Source organism: Prionailurus bengalensis, chromosome C1, assembly GCF_016509475.1.
Source record: "Prionailurus bengalensis isolate Pbe53 chromosome C1, Fcat_Pben_1.1_paternal_pri, whole genome shotgun sequence".
Taxonomy (NCBI): Eukaryota; Metazoa; Chordata; class Mammalia; order Carnivora; family Felidae; genus Prionailurus; species Prionailurus bengalensis.
Window position 1 is genome coordinate 182,132,947 of NC_057345.1, and position 13,260 is coordinate 182,146,206.

Sequence of the window (13,260 nt, forward strand, 5' to 3'; positions counted from 1 at the left end):
CACCATCTCGCGGTCTGTGAGTTCGAGCCCCGTGTCGGGCTCTGGGCTGATGGCTCAGAGCCTGGAACCTGTTTCCGATTCTGTGTCTCCCTCTCTCTCTGCCCCTCCCCCATTCATGCTCTGTCTCTCTCTGTCCCAAAAATAAATAAACGTTGAAAAAAAAAATTAAAAAAAAAAAAAGAATGTCCAAATTTATATTACCAATATGTCCATAAATGCAAAGGTAGACAATGAATGATTGAAGACTAATGGAATAACTGGAACCAGTGAACAATAATGGAATGAGTGAATAAGAAAGTGTTTTAGGAACATATTTGAACCGATCTTTATTATCACTGAGAATGACAGATAAAAATGTTTATACCTGATTATACCAGGTACCATACCTTAGTAATACTGTGTTTCATACAATTCTGAAATTGGTGGGACTCGTGCAAAATGGCCTATAACATATACCCAGGCAAAACTACATGCCACTTTATCCAAGACATATATAAAAACAGTTATATTCATTTCAAAATGCCTGATAAGACCCTCACTCAGAAGTCACCATTTGGAACTGTGTTCCCACTGCTGAGGCCTATGGGCTAGAAATATCTTATGTCCCAGACACAACGTTCATTCTCTCTCTATATCTTGATTATAGATAGTAACCTACTTCTTCAACATTTGGATGAGCAAATATTATTTGATGTATTCAAATACTGCCTATGTCTGCTCTTTCTATCCCTATATCCATACTATTGACATTTGTTAAGAGAATCTTTGTTCAGACATAATCATCATTGAAGTGGTTAATATTCTAATATCTCCTGTTAATCTATAAGGGAGAATCACTGCATACTTTCATACGTAAATATATTAATATTTAAAACACACAGATATATATGTAAATACATGCATTTTATATACATAAATTTACAAAGATACAGATACACAGAAATTTATTTTTCATCGAGTATCTTAAGGAGCTTCAGTTTCAGAGAAGAAATGTACATAACATTGGCTTAAGCTAATGATGTTCCAACTCTAGCTGAACTCCATTCAGCTCAGTGTCAATTATAATTACCTTTTTTCCCCAAAAATGTTAGGATTTTATTTTCAAAGTTTCTTTGTTGTACGGAAAGTAAAAATGCTGTTACAGTCTTGGCGTAACTGCTAGCCACAGATGACTCACCAATCACCACTATCCATGCTACAGCAAGAGTCTTAACACAAAGCTAACAATGCTTACAATTTTGTTGGAATGAAGACCCCAGGTTCAGTGGTCAACTTCCAAGAGGGACTAAATGGAGGAAGGTGTAATGTCACAAAAACTATTCTTTGCCTCTTTGGGTGGGTGGGTGTCCTGGGTTTGTTATCACAGCTACCTTTTTCTTAAAACAGCTACCAAATCCATGTGAGCAGTTCAACCAATAATGAATACTTGTTCATTTGTTTTGGGGTTTTTCAGAGGTTATTTGGGGTCTTAACCATCTTGTCCTTCACCATCTTGTTTCTTCCCTCCTCTTCTCACCTTTCCCACTTTCTTCCTCATCTTATCTTCATCTTCATCCTCATCATCTTCATCCAACAACTTCTCCAGCATGTCCAAATTCTTCTTCCTCCCTGACTTCTTCCTATTCATCCTCTTCATCATCTAACTCCTCCTCTTCACCATCCTCATCCTCCACATATTCTCCTGCTTCTTCCTCCTCTTCTTCACCCACACCATCCACTTTGGCATCTGAGTCACGGACCTGCTGATCATCTTGGTCATGGTCAAGAGCTATTTCAATTTCAGTAGTTTGGGGAGATTTGAAATTAAAACCAAGCCTCCAATTATTAAACCAAGGAACTCTAAGTTGACACTTTCATCAGTTAAGACCTCAATTCTCCTATCATTTGATTTGCAATTGTTCAAGACAAGTTCACAAACAACTGCCCAGGTTTGGTTCCTCAGCTCCAGCTAGATTCTCCTCTTCATGTCCACGTTTCCTTCTTTTCCTCTGCAAAGTTAACTTTCTTTGGCAAAGGCCAGAGCAGGGAGAGGCATCCTGGCATGCGCAGCGAAGGCCTTTGGAAGGGTTCTGCTGGCAGCAGAGGCCAGCTGCATAGTCACAGGTGGTGGGTGGCATGTAGGCAGGTGAGAGGAGCCCCAGGAACCCCGATTCACTTTTTTATGTGGATTTTCTATCATATTATATTGTGGGAATTACATTGTGGTTGTCTCAAAAATGGCATATTTAATTTTTTCAAATGCTAATAGATTGGATATATGTATCTTGTTTTTGTTTTTGTTTTTAAAGTTTTTAATTAAATTCATGAGTTAACATACAGGTGTAATACTAGTTTCAGGTGTAGAATTTAGTGATTCATCACTTACATACATCACCCTGTGCTCATCACAAGTGCCCTCCTTAATCCCCATTGCTTATTTCACCCATCCACCCCACCCACCTCCCCTCTGGTAACCACTGGTTTGCTCTTTATAGTTAAGAGTCTGTTTTTTGGTTTGCCTCTCTCTCTCTCTTCTCTCTTTCCTTTTTTGTTTCTTAAATTCTACATATAAATGAGATCATAAGATATTTGCCTTTTTATGACTGACTTATTTCACTTAACATATTATTCTCTATCTTCCTCCATGTCTTTGTAAATAGCAAGATTTCATTCCTTTTTATGGATGAATATTATTCCATATATATATATACATATATATGTGTATATATATTCATTCCATATATATATATTCATTCCATATATATTCATTCCATATATATATATATATTCATTCCATATATATATATATATATATATATATATATATACATATGCACACATACACACACAATTTCTTCTCTATCCATTCATGGATAGTCAATGGACACTTGAGCTGTTTCCATAATTTGGCTATTATAGATAATGTTGCTATAAACAATGGTATGTATGTGTCTCTTTGAATAAGTATTTTTGTATTCTTAAGTATACTGTAGTGCAATTGCTGGATGATGGAGTAGTTATATTTATAACTTTTTGAGGAACATCCATACTGTTTTCCAGAGTTGGCTGCATCAGTTTGCATTCCCACCAACAGTGTGAGAGGGTTCTCCTTTCTCCACATCCTTGCCAACACCTGTTCTTTCTTGTGTTGTTAGTTTTAGCTATTCTGTTAATACAAAACTACTGTAGTTTTAATTTGCATTTCCCTGATGATGAGTGATGTTGGACATCGTTTCATGTGTCTATTGGTCATCTATATGTCTTCTTTGGAAAAATGTCTATTTATGTCTCTGCCCATTTTTTAAAATATAGTTTACTGCGAAGTTAAGTAACATACAGTGTATACAGTGTGCTCTTGCCTTCAGGAGTAGATTCCTATGATTCATCACTTACATACAGCATCCAGTGCTTATCCCAACAAATGCCCTCCTCAAAGCCCATCACCCATTTTCCTCACCCCCCTAGCCCCCCACCCCCTTCCACCCTCATTTTGTTCTCTGTATTTAAAAGTCCCTTATGGTTTTCCTCCCTCTCTGTAACTAATTTTTTTCTTTCCCTTCCCTCATGGTCTTTTGTTAAGTTTCTCAACTTCTACACATGAGTGAAAACATATGATACCTTTCTCTGACTGACTTATTTCACTTGGCATAATATCATCTACTTCCATCCAGGTTGTTGCAAATGGCAAGATTCCATTCTTCTTCATTGCCAAGTATCATCCCATTACACACACACACACACACATAGACACACACACATTTATACATATACCACATCTTCTTTATCCATTCATCAGTTGATGGACATTTTGGCTCTTTCAATAATTGGGCTATTGTTGATAGTGCTGCTATAAACATCGGGGTACATGTGCCCCTACGAATCAGCACTCCTGTCTTGTTTTTCAAATTTACATCTAAAAAAGTATGTAAAATTCTTAATTTTGACTGGGTATTTCAGATATTTCTTTTGATACTTAATATTTTCTGCTAAACAAATGGATTTGAGATCATAAGGAGTTGAGCACTTTTTTTTAATGTTTAGTTTTGAAAGAGAGAGAGCACACACGAGCAGGGGAGGAGCATAGAGAGAGGGAGGCAGAGAATCCCAAGTGGGCTCTGTGCTGCCAGCAGAGAGCCCAACAGGGTCTCAAACCATGACCTGTGAGATCATGTCCTGAGTCGAAGTCCGAGGCTTTAACTGATTGAGCCACCCAGGCACCACAGTACTATTATTTAACAAAATTGAGAACTACTTTAATGATGAATACTACTAAAATGAATGAATACATATCACCTGCAGTATAAGGCAAAATAAATTTAAAATAGTTAACATGCAAAACTTGTAGAGTCCCAAGCAAATACCTAATTCATTTTCTAACACAATAAATATTTTTATCTTTGGGGAAAAAATGGTGACAAATCTTTAAACATTATGTATAAAAATAAAAAAAAATCAATTTAAGTATGATAAAACCATTATCAATAAAAGAAAAAATATATCTTCAGCATTACTGTCGGGTTTTATGAAATTTAAATTTGCTTTCGAATTAGACTGGATTTAAGACTATGCCAAACGGATCACTACGATACAGTTGTAATGAACATTACCTTGTCCTGTACGGTAAGGAAATAGAGCTTAGCTCACCAAAATAGCATTCTTGGAAGCTCTGCCATTGCAAAAAATGGCTTCCTTCCCTGGGTATAATATTCAGAGGTTTTAAAATTCTTCAGAGAATTATTAGAAGTTACTTGACAAAAGAAGCAAGCAATTGTGAGTTTAAAACTGCATCACGCTGCTTGATCTCCATCTCAGAACCCTTCTGCTGATGGCTGTTTGTCACTTTGCATGGTCATTCAGGAACTATATTGTGACCATCTGCCACTTATCTCTTTGGCCACAATCTTCTCTTCTCTGATCACTATTGATTTTCCAAATGGACCCACCATAAACTAAATGTAGCAATTATGACATTTAGGTTAGAAACAGCCTTTGCCTCTGTAGGTTGTATCTGGATTACTAAAGAATCAGTCATAAAAACCAACAAAATATAAGCATTTGCCGAAGGCAGAGATTTTTAAATTGCTACAATTAAGTTTAAGTTGATATTATCATCATTAGTCCATATTTTCTATTTTTTAAATAAATTAGCCACACAAATTCCTACATTTAACTCCTAAGCAAATGCTAACACAGCTGGTCCTCCCAAATGCACTCATCATATACTTTTTGAACTATGTGCCATTTCTATTCAAAACTGAAATATCCTTCAGGAAAAAGAACCATTTAACATAAAAAGGTATTTGAATTAGAATCTTTTCTCTGGAAAGGAAAAATTGTTGAGGCAATAAAATTATCTGTGGTTGCCAGGAGCTGGGGGTCATGGAGAAGGGATGAATAGATGGAGGACAATGGATTTTTAGTGCAGTGAAACTCTTCTGTAGAATAACATAATGGGAGATATATAACTTTATACATTTGGCAAAATCCCTAAATATGTACAACACAAAGAGTGAACCCTAATGCAAACAATAGACTTTGGTAGTAATATATCAGAATAATAATTCATCAACTATAACAAAGGTACCGCACCAATGCAAGATGTCAATAATAGAGGAAATTAGATGGGGGTAGTGAGGGGATGTGGCAGAGTAAGGAGAGGCTATAAATGGAAACTCTGTACTTTCTATTCCATTTTTGTCGAAACCTAAAGTGTTCTAATAAATAAAGTCTAATTATTTAAAAACAAAATAAAATCCTGTCTCTCACTTGCCTCTTTGTACTTCATTATGATTTTGTGTATCTGTCCTTAAATTAATGTAGATATATGTGGAGAAGAAAGTTTTGAAAGTCTGTTGTGAAATAAAATGACCCAAACTAAAATCTCATGAGAAACTCAAGCATAATTTCTGTCGACACATATTGTAACATATATCGCGTTAGCCTGCCTGTTTAATTTCATTGGGGGTAAAGCAGGGACGGTGGCGCAGAAATTCCCATTTATAATTCCCTGAAGGAAACCAATCAATTGATGACCAGACAGGTGTTTAAAAGCCATCTTGCACTTGATTGACACAGTTGATGTTTACAGACTACCAGTCCTCCAACATGTCCCCAGGCTGTACACGACCAGGGACCCATTATGGATTTTTTTTTTTTTTTTGCTTTTGGGAATTTTTGTTGTTGTTGTTTTTAGTTCTTTTGTATGTCGAATCTGTATGTTTCAACTTTCAATATGCATCATGGTGTTAGCCCTGTCTTTTGGGGTTATTAGAAGGAAAAGGATAAGGGTCCATGAATGAATGTATGGATAAAGGAGACATGGTACACACAGGCACACATACAGACACACACAGTACAATACTATTCAGCCACAAAACAGGACGAAATCTTGCCATTGTGACAACCTAGACATACCTTGAGGGTATTATGTTAAGTAGGTCAGACAGAAAAAGATAAATACCACATGATCTCACTTATATGTGGCAGCTAAAACAAACAAAGAAACAAAACAAGCTCATACAGAAAAAAGACTGCTGGTTGCCAGAAGCAAGATGGGAGCGGGGAAAAATGACTGAAGGGTATCAAGAGATACAAACTTCCAGTTATAAAATAAATAAATCATGCAGATGTAATACATAGCTTGGTGACTTGTAATGATAATGTATTGCATATGTGAAAGTTGCTGAGAGTAAATCTTAAAAGTCCTCATCAGAAGGAAAAGAAAAGAAAAAAAGGAGAGGTGCTATAAAAAAGAGAATAAAGGAGGGAGTGAAGTGGAAATGGTGATTAGGGCTACCTAATGCTGGTAGGCTATGTTGCTACTGATAGCACCTGTATGAGCCCTCAGTTATTGTTCTTAAGTAAATGTGTAGATCCAGAAAATCCACTAGTAGTATTTTTTCCTGCCCATTGACATCTAAGTGAGTATAATTCACTTGGTATCATACAATGCAAATAACACATATTTAATAATCTAATCAAATAGCATGTTTACAAATAGTGATCAGTAGAAGAAAAAATTCGTCTACTCTGAAATACTCAGATATTTGAAGGCAGTTTGCTAACAATTTAGTTCACTGTGCTTTAATTGATGAAAGCAAGACTAGGAGGTAAATGAGAAAAAAAGGTGAAAAAAATCAATCCATATCCACCGACACTTCTAGGCTAACATGTACTATGCTGACATTTGAAAGAGACTTACTTACAACACATTCATGAGAGATGCTACCGAACATTGGAAATCACAGAAATGTGCCCTATATATGTTCCTAACTCAAACCTAAATTCCCCCCATATTTGGAATAGCTACATTAACTCAAGGTTCACACTATTATCTCATTTTCCAAGTCTTATTATTTTCTCTGATAAAGAATGTCTCCATTAAATAAGTGGTAGAGAATAATTTAATGTTTCCTTAACATTAAATTTTTGGAATGAAAGAAAAATACGTTTAGTTTAACTAGGGACATGATGTGCAAATAGGAATGAACAAATCTATTATCTCTAACCCAAGGACATTAAAAAATCCTGCTATAGTAAGAGTCTCCCACATATTCATCATTCTCAAGTTGAACTGTGAAACTTGCTAAAGAATAGATAAGAAAAGCATTGCCAATATGTCAACCACCTTAATACCGTCCAAACTCCTTGCAATTGCTGCATTTTCTTCTGTAAGAAATGTCAAGATTTCATCAAAAAGTCTTTTAATTTGGATAGTCTCCATACAGTTGTCTGGCTATTTTCACTCTCTGGTTTGTAACTTCTCTTATACCAGTTGTCATTTCTGTAACCTTTCCAACAGCAACTGTGCAGTCTTGGGACCACGATGCAGAATATCTCACTCAACAATCCTCCCACAAACCATCTGTTTCTAGAGACATCAACAACTGTTGGCATTGAAAGACTCTATGCAAAACGGGGAAGAAATTGTTCAAAATGATAAAGTGGAACTTTCTCAGAGATCTTAAATCCCTAGCATAATAGGCAAATAATTGACATATAAAAAACAATATTATTTGAGTAAAAGATTTCAAGTCTGGAAAAAGAAAATAAAACAAATCCAAAAAGACTGAAGCCCCTCACTTACCATTCCATCACATTTTATAAAAAGTTGCATATCAAAAATTTTTAATTATAGTAATGAATCTCAATAAAATTATGTAATATGCAAACAAAACATCTACTAAAGATGTGAAAACATTCACAAGACGTTCACCGGACTGACTTCATCAAACATGGCTACATATACATCTATTCTTTCATTATAAAATGACACACATCAATCCTTATGCAAAAGCATAAATGGAACTTTATTACCTTCCTGCATCTTGATTTGGAAATTCTACTGTCCTTGAGATGTGAATGATCACCAATAATTACTTTTAATTCACTTTCATAGGGCAAATAAACTGTTTTGGATAGATTCTGTAAGAATTAAATGTCCTAAAGAGATGAATTAGTTTTATAGTTGGCAATGTGATTTCTTATACATCTAGTATGATTTCCAAAATAACCTTATGAAATAGTGGGACAAGTATTATCACTGATTTACAGAAAAGTACTTGGTGAGTCATTCAAAGTCACATACCTTAACAGTAACAGAGGCATAACTTAGAAGCTATTTTTACAATTCACAGTTAAATTCTATTCAAAAATTATTGTTTGGATTGAGTTTTTAAAATCAAATGTGCTTGGGGCTCCTGAGTGGCTCAGTCAGTTAAGAGACCCATTCTTGATCTCACCTCAGGTCATGTTCTCGGCTCACGTCATGATCTCATGGTTTGCATGGTCAAGTTTTGTGTAGGGCTCTGTGCTGACAGTGTGGAACCTGCTTAGGATATTCTCCCCCCCCCCCCTCTAAATAAATAAATAAATAAATAAATAAATAAATAACTTTTAAAAATAAAATAAAATGTACTTTTATTCCTTAATTTTCTAAGATTACTTACCATCATATCATCTGGGTACAGAGATGATAACTGATTTGAATATAGCATATTATTTTTAAAAAGATTTCAAATGTCTACTACAAATACCAAGATCTTAAAAACTGCAGGGTTTTATAGGTTAGGAACCACATCTGTTTAGTCTTACATAGAATTTAATAACAAAATATTATAATGTTTGTCTCATTTTAAAGACTGTTCCTAAAGATCTAAGTTGCCACACAATATAAATTAATTCTGAAAAATAACTCATAGGCAACATGCCTTTCATATTCACTGCCCTCTTTTTTAATGGATTATTTTGTTACTTTTTGTTAGCTCCCAGGCTGTTAACTTTCATGTCATTAATGCCTAATAGTTAATGTTTTGGTCTATTTAAGGCCTAAAGCTTAAATGATTTGAGTTTGATGATTAGCAAGTCTGTAATAGGGCTCTGCCTCATTTTGGATCTCAGGTCTGTGAACCAGAGTCAGACCATGTTTTATCTTGTATGTATTATTCATCACTCTCATACTCAGAGGGAATTTTCCCAGACATGAAAGCACTTTAATTTTTCTTTTTCTGAGGACATATTCATGTCCAATTGGACCAATTACCACAGCCAGTTAACTCTCAATTATGTGGGCAAAACAAATTGTATCATTTAAAAAGGTGTTACTGTCACAACAAGTGATCTTTTTGTAAATGGGTGACTATGTCAGACTTAAAGAGTTTCTGTCAAAAGGCTGAGTAATTACAAATCTCCCAGATGTTAGCAAACAAACGTCACCAGACTGATGTCAAATATGGGCATTCCATTCCAGTATTTAAAAAAAAATAATGTTTATTTATTTTTGACAGAGAGAGAAAGAGAGAGAGAGAGAGAGAGAGAGAGAGAGAGAGAGACAGAGCATGAGTGGAGGAGGGGCAGAGAGAGAAGGAGACACAGAATCTGAAGTAGGCTCTAGGCTCTGAGCTGTCAGCACAGAGCCTGACACGGGGCTCGAACTCACAGGCTGCAAGATAATGACCTGAGCCAAAGTTGGATGCTCAACCAACTGAGCCACCCAGGCACCCCAACCGTTCCAGTATTTTAGATCATTGGTTCTCAGAGGCAATTTTGCCTCTTCATGTAATACTCAGCAATGTCTGAAGACATTTTTGGATGTCACATTGGGGAAGAATAGTTATTGGTGTGAAAATGTCAATAATGTCATGGTTGAGAAACCCTGGCCTAGATGGGATCGTACATGTAATGGCTATTAAAAATAAAATTTGGCTAATCATAATCCTGATCAGTTTGTTTTACATTTAAAAACTGAAGAAATTAGCTCAAGTCAGTACCTCTCTTCCTGTAATATCTGATTATTTTAATTCTATTTTCCCTATTGATTTCCGTATTACATATGGTTCTAAACTTTAACTTGAGTTCCTCTTCTGCAGTTTCCAGTGCATAATGAATTAGAGAAATGACAGATTGTCATTTCTTTCTTTCACATTGGGAGAGGAGATCCATAAAGACCTAGTTCTAAATTCAGGTTATGAGAATTTCAGCAAACTGTTTTACCACTGCTCTCCACTTAAGTCGGTTTACATGAAGAAAGAAAGACAGAGATGTGGATAAGGGTGGGGTAGATACATGATACATGGATGAATGGAAGGATGGATAGATGGATAGATAGATAGAAATAGAATAGATATGAGCTTGAACCCTAGAGAAAGACTCCTTACGTGTACATCTTGACTTCACTACTTACTAGCTATGGGTCCTTTGACAAATAATATATTAGGAGCCTATGATTTTAATCTATAAAATTGGCACAATATAACATTGCCTACTTCATTAGGGTTGTCCATAGGATGAAACAACAAAGCCCTTAGAAAAGTTCCTTACATCTAATAAATGTTTGAAATTATCAGCCCTCCATATATTTATTTATACAGATGTTTTTAAACCTCCAATAATAGTACTTTAAAAATAATAAAGAATTGTATTACTTAAAATAATTTTACTTCTTCTGAGACAGTAAAACTTCTGAAAATTATGCAAGTGCTTTCAAGAGCTTCAAATGAGAAACAGATGTATACAACCCTGCTCCTCAGTAAAATTAATCTCATGCTCAATGTATTTTTGATCACTGGAAATGAGGAATAAAAATGAAATTACTGTGGCACTAGAAAATAAATAGATTTACCAATTCTGCTTTTTTATTGATATTGATTAAAGTACTTTTTGATCACCATTTCAAATGTAGAGTGAAGATAAAATGTTTGCATCATCAGAAAATAACTGGATTGACCAATGCTGCTTTTTCATTTATATCTATTAATACTTTCATGCCTTCAGATTCGAATTGCTCAGGCTTCAGTAATTTATTTTTCCAGGCTTATAAAGTGCTTTGGGTGTTTTTGATTGAAGTTACTCATTTTTCATCACTATCATTGATCAAAGTCTTCCTACACTTTTCTTTTTCTCCACAGTGACTTAAATATGTATCCTTGTCTTCGACTTTCTGCTTTAATCTTTATCTTACAATGTCTTATCTCACCATGTTTGTGCTGGTTTGTTCCAAATGACTCTTACTTGAGGATTGCCTTCTGTTATACACTCCTAAGTGATTCAATTCAACAGGTACAGAGAAATTACAGATACATAGATAGATTGATTGATAGATTGATAGATGATAGATCGATTTTATATATTTGCATGTATAATATATAGCTATAACAATATATATTTATGTATGTATATATGTATAATTGTATTTTATTTTTAGCAGTATTTTTTAATGTTTATATATTTACTTTGAGAGAGAGAGAAAGAGCACAAGCAGAGGAGGGGTGAAGAGAGAGGAAGGAGACAGAATCCTAAGTAGGATCCATGCTGTCAGCACAAAGCCCAATGCAGATGCAGGGCTTGAACCCACAAACCATGAGATCATGACCTGAACCAAAATCAAGAGTCAGATACTTAACCAAATAAGTCACCTAGGCACGCTCGTATAGTTGCATTTTAAATATATAGCTGTGAATGATGAAAGAAATGGTTGGGTAAATCTTTAGTTTTGCCTTATATCAATTTTGATGTTTAACACAAAGGATATGAAATCCACATTGTAGGTTTATACAAAGGAAGATTTGGAGTTGTCCTCCATTTAAAGGACATATCCTCCTGGGGTTCCTGGGTGGCTATCAGTTAAGCTTCTGACTTTGGCTCAGGTCATGATCTCATGGTTTGCTCCTGATTTTAAGCCCCTCATCGGGCTCTGTGCTGACAGCTCAGAGCCTGGAGCCTGCTTTGGATTCTGTGTCTCCCTCTGTCTCTGCCCCTCTCCCACTCATTCTCTATCTCCCTCTCTCTCAAAAATAAATAAACATTAAACAAGATAGTCTCCAAACCATGTTGGTGATTTAGTTCAATGGTGAAATCCTCAATTATCTGGATATTGCCTTCAATAACCTCAGCCTCTAAAATGGTATTAACTTTAAGTTGGAAGTTGGGGACAAAAAAAGTCCTTGGTGTCCCAGAGAAGGCATCTGGAGTAGTGAGAACTGGTAGCTCTATCCTATGTGAATTTACAATCATATAATTAATTTTGCTGGGCTTCATGATGTCAGTTTTTCAACATAATATCTACAAGGAAATAGAACAGTATTTCTCAAATGCTCAGATTTGCAGGGACATAACCAGACACAAGAGAGATAATATAGCCAATAAGCAAGGGAATATGAGACATATTGCTATTTTTATATATCAGTACCAAAACAATATGTTTTTTGGAAAGCTCTTTAAAAACAGAACTTTCTATACCACATGCTAAGTAAATAAGGAAGTTTCATAAACCTTTCTTGAAATACCAGATGCAATATTTTACAAAATAAGAAGGCTGATCTTGACCCTGTTTAATCACACACCTAGTTCTAAAGTGACATAACCTTATAATAATATTGAATATCAATTCAGAGCTGAAAAATGTGTGAAACATTTTGCTTAATTAATGTTAACTTCTCTCCTCTCCTCTCCTCTCCTCTCCTCTCCTCTCTCCTCTCCTCTCCTCTCCTCTCCTCTCCTCTCCTCTCCCCTCCCCTCCCCTCCCTTCCTCTCCTCTCTTCTCTTTTCTCCTGGTTACTATCACTTCTGCTAGATGGTCCATATTCTTAAACAATGGCTACTCCTAGGCTCTGGATTAACTTTAAATGGTTTAACTACACGTCTGAAAAAGGGCAGCCTGGCGCTTCTGGAAAAAGTGTCATTGGACCTTGAAATGAAAACTTGCTTTTTTTCTTCATTTTCCTGTCCTGCTATTTCCATAGAATCAGCTCAAGTGAATACAGCACAGGAAACAGATCAAGGTAG

General features: G+C 35.5%; 1 pseudogene; it reads right to left on the reverse strand.

Annotated features, from left to right (window-relative positions):
* Positions 1-1,484: 1,484 nt before the first annotated feature.
* On the reverse strand, positions 1,485-2,117 carry LOC122479507 (annotated as a pseudogene).
* Between the last annotated feature and the right edge of the window lie 11,143 nt (positions 2,118-13,260).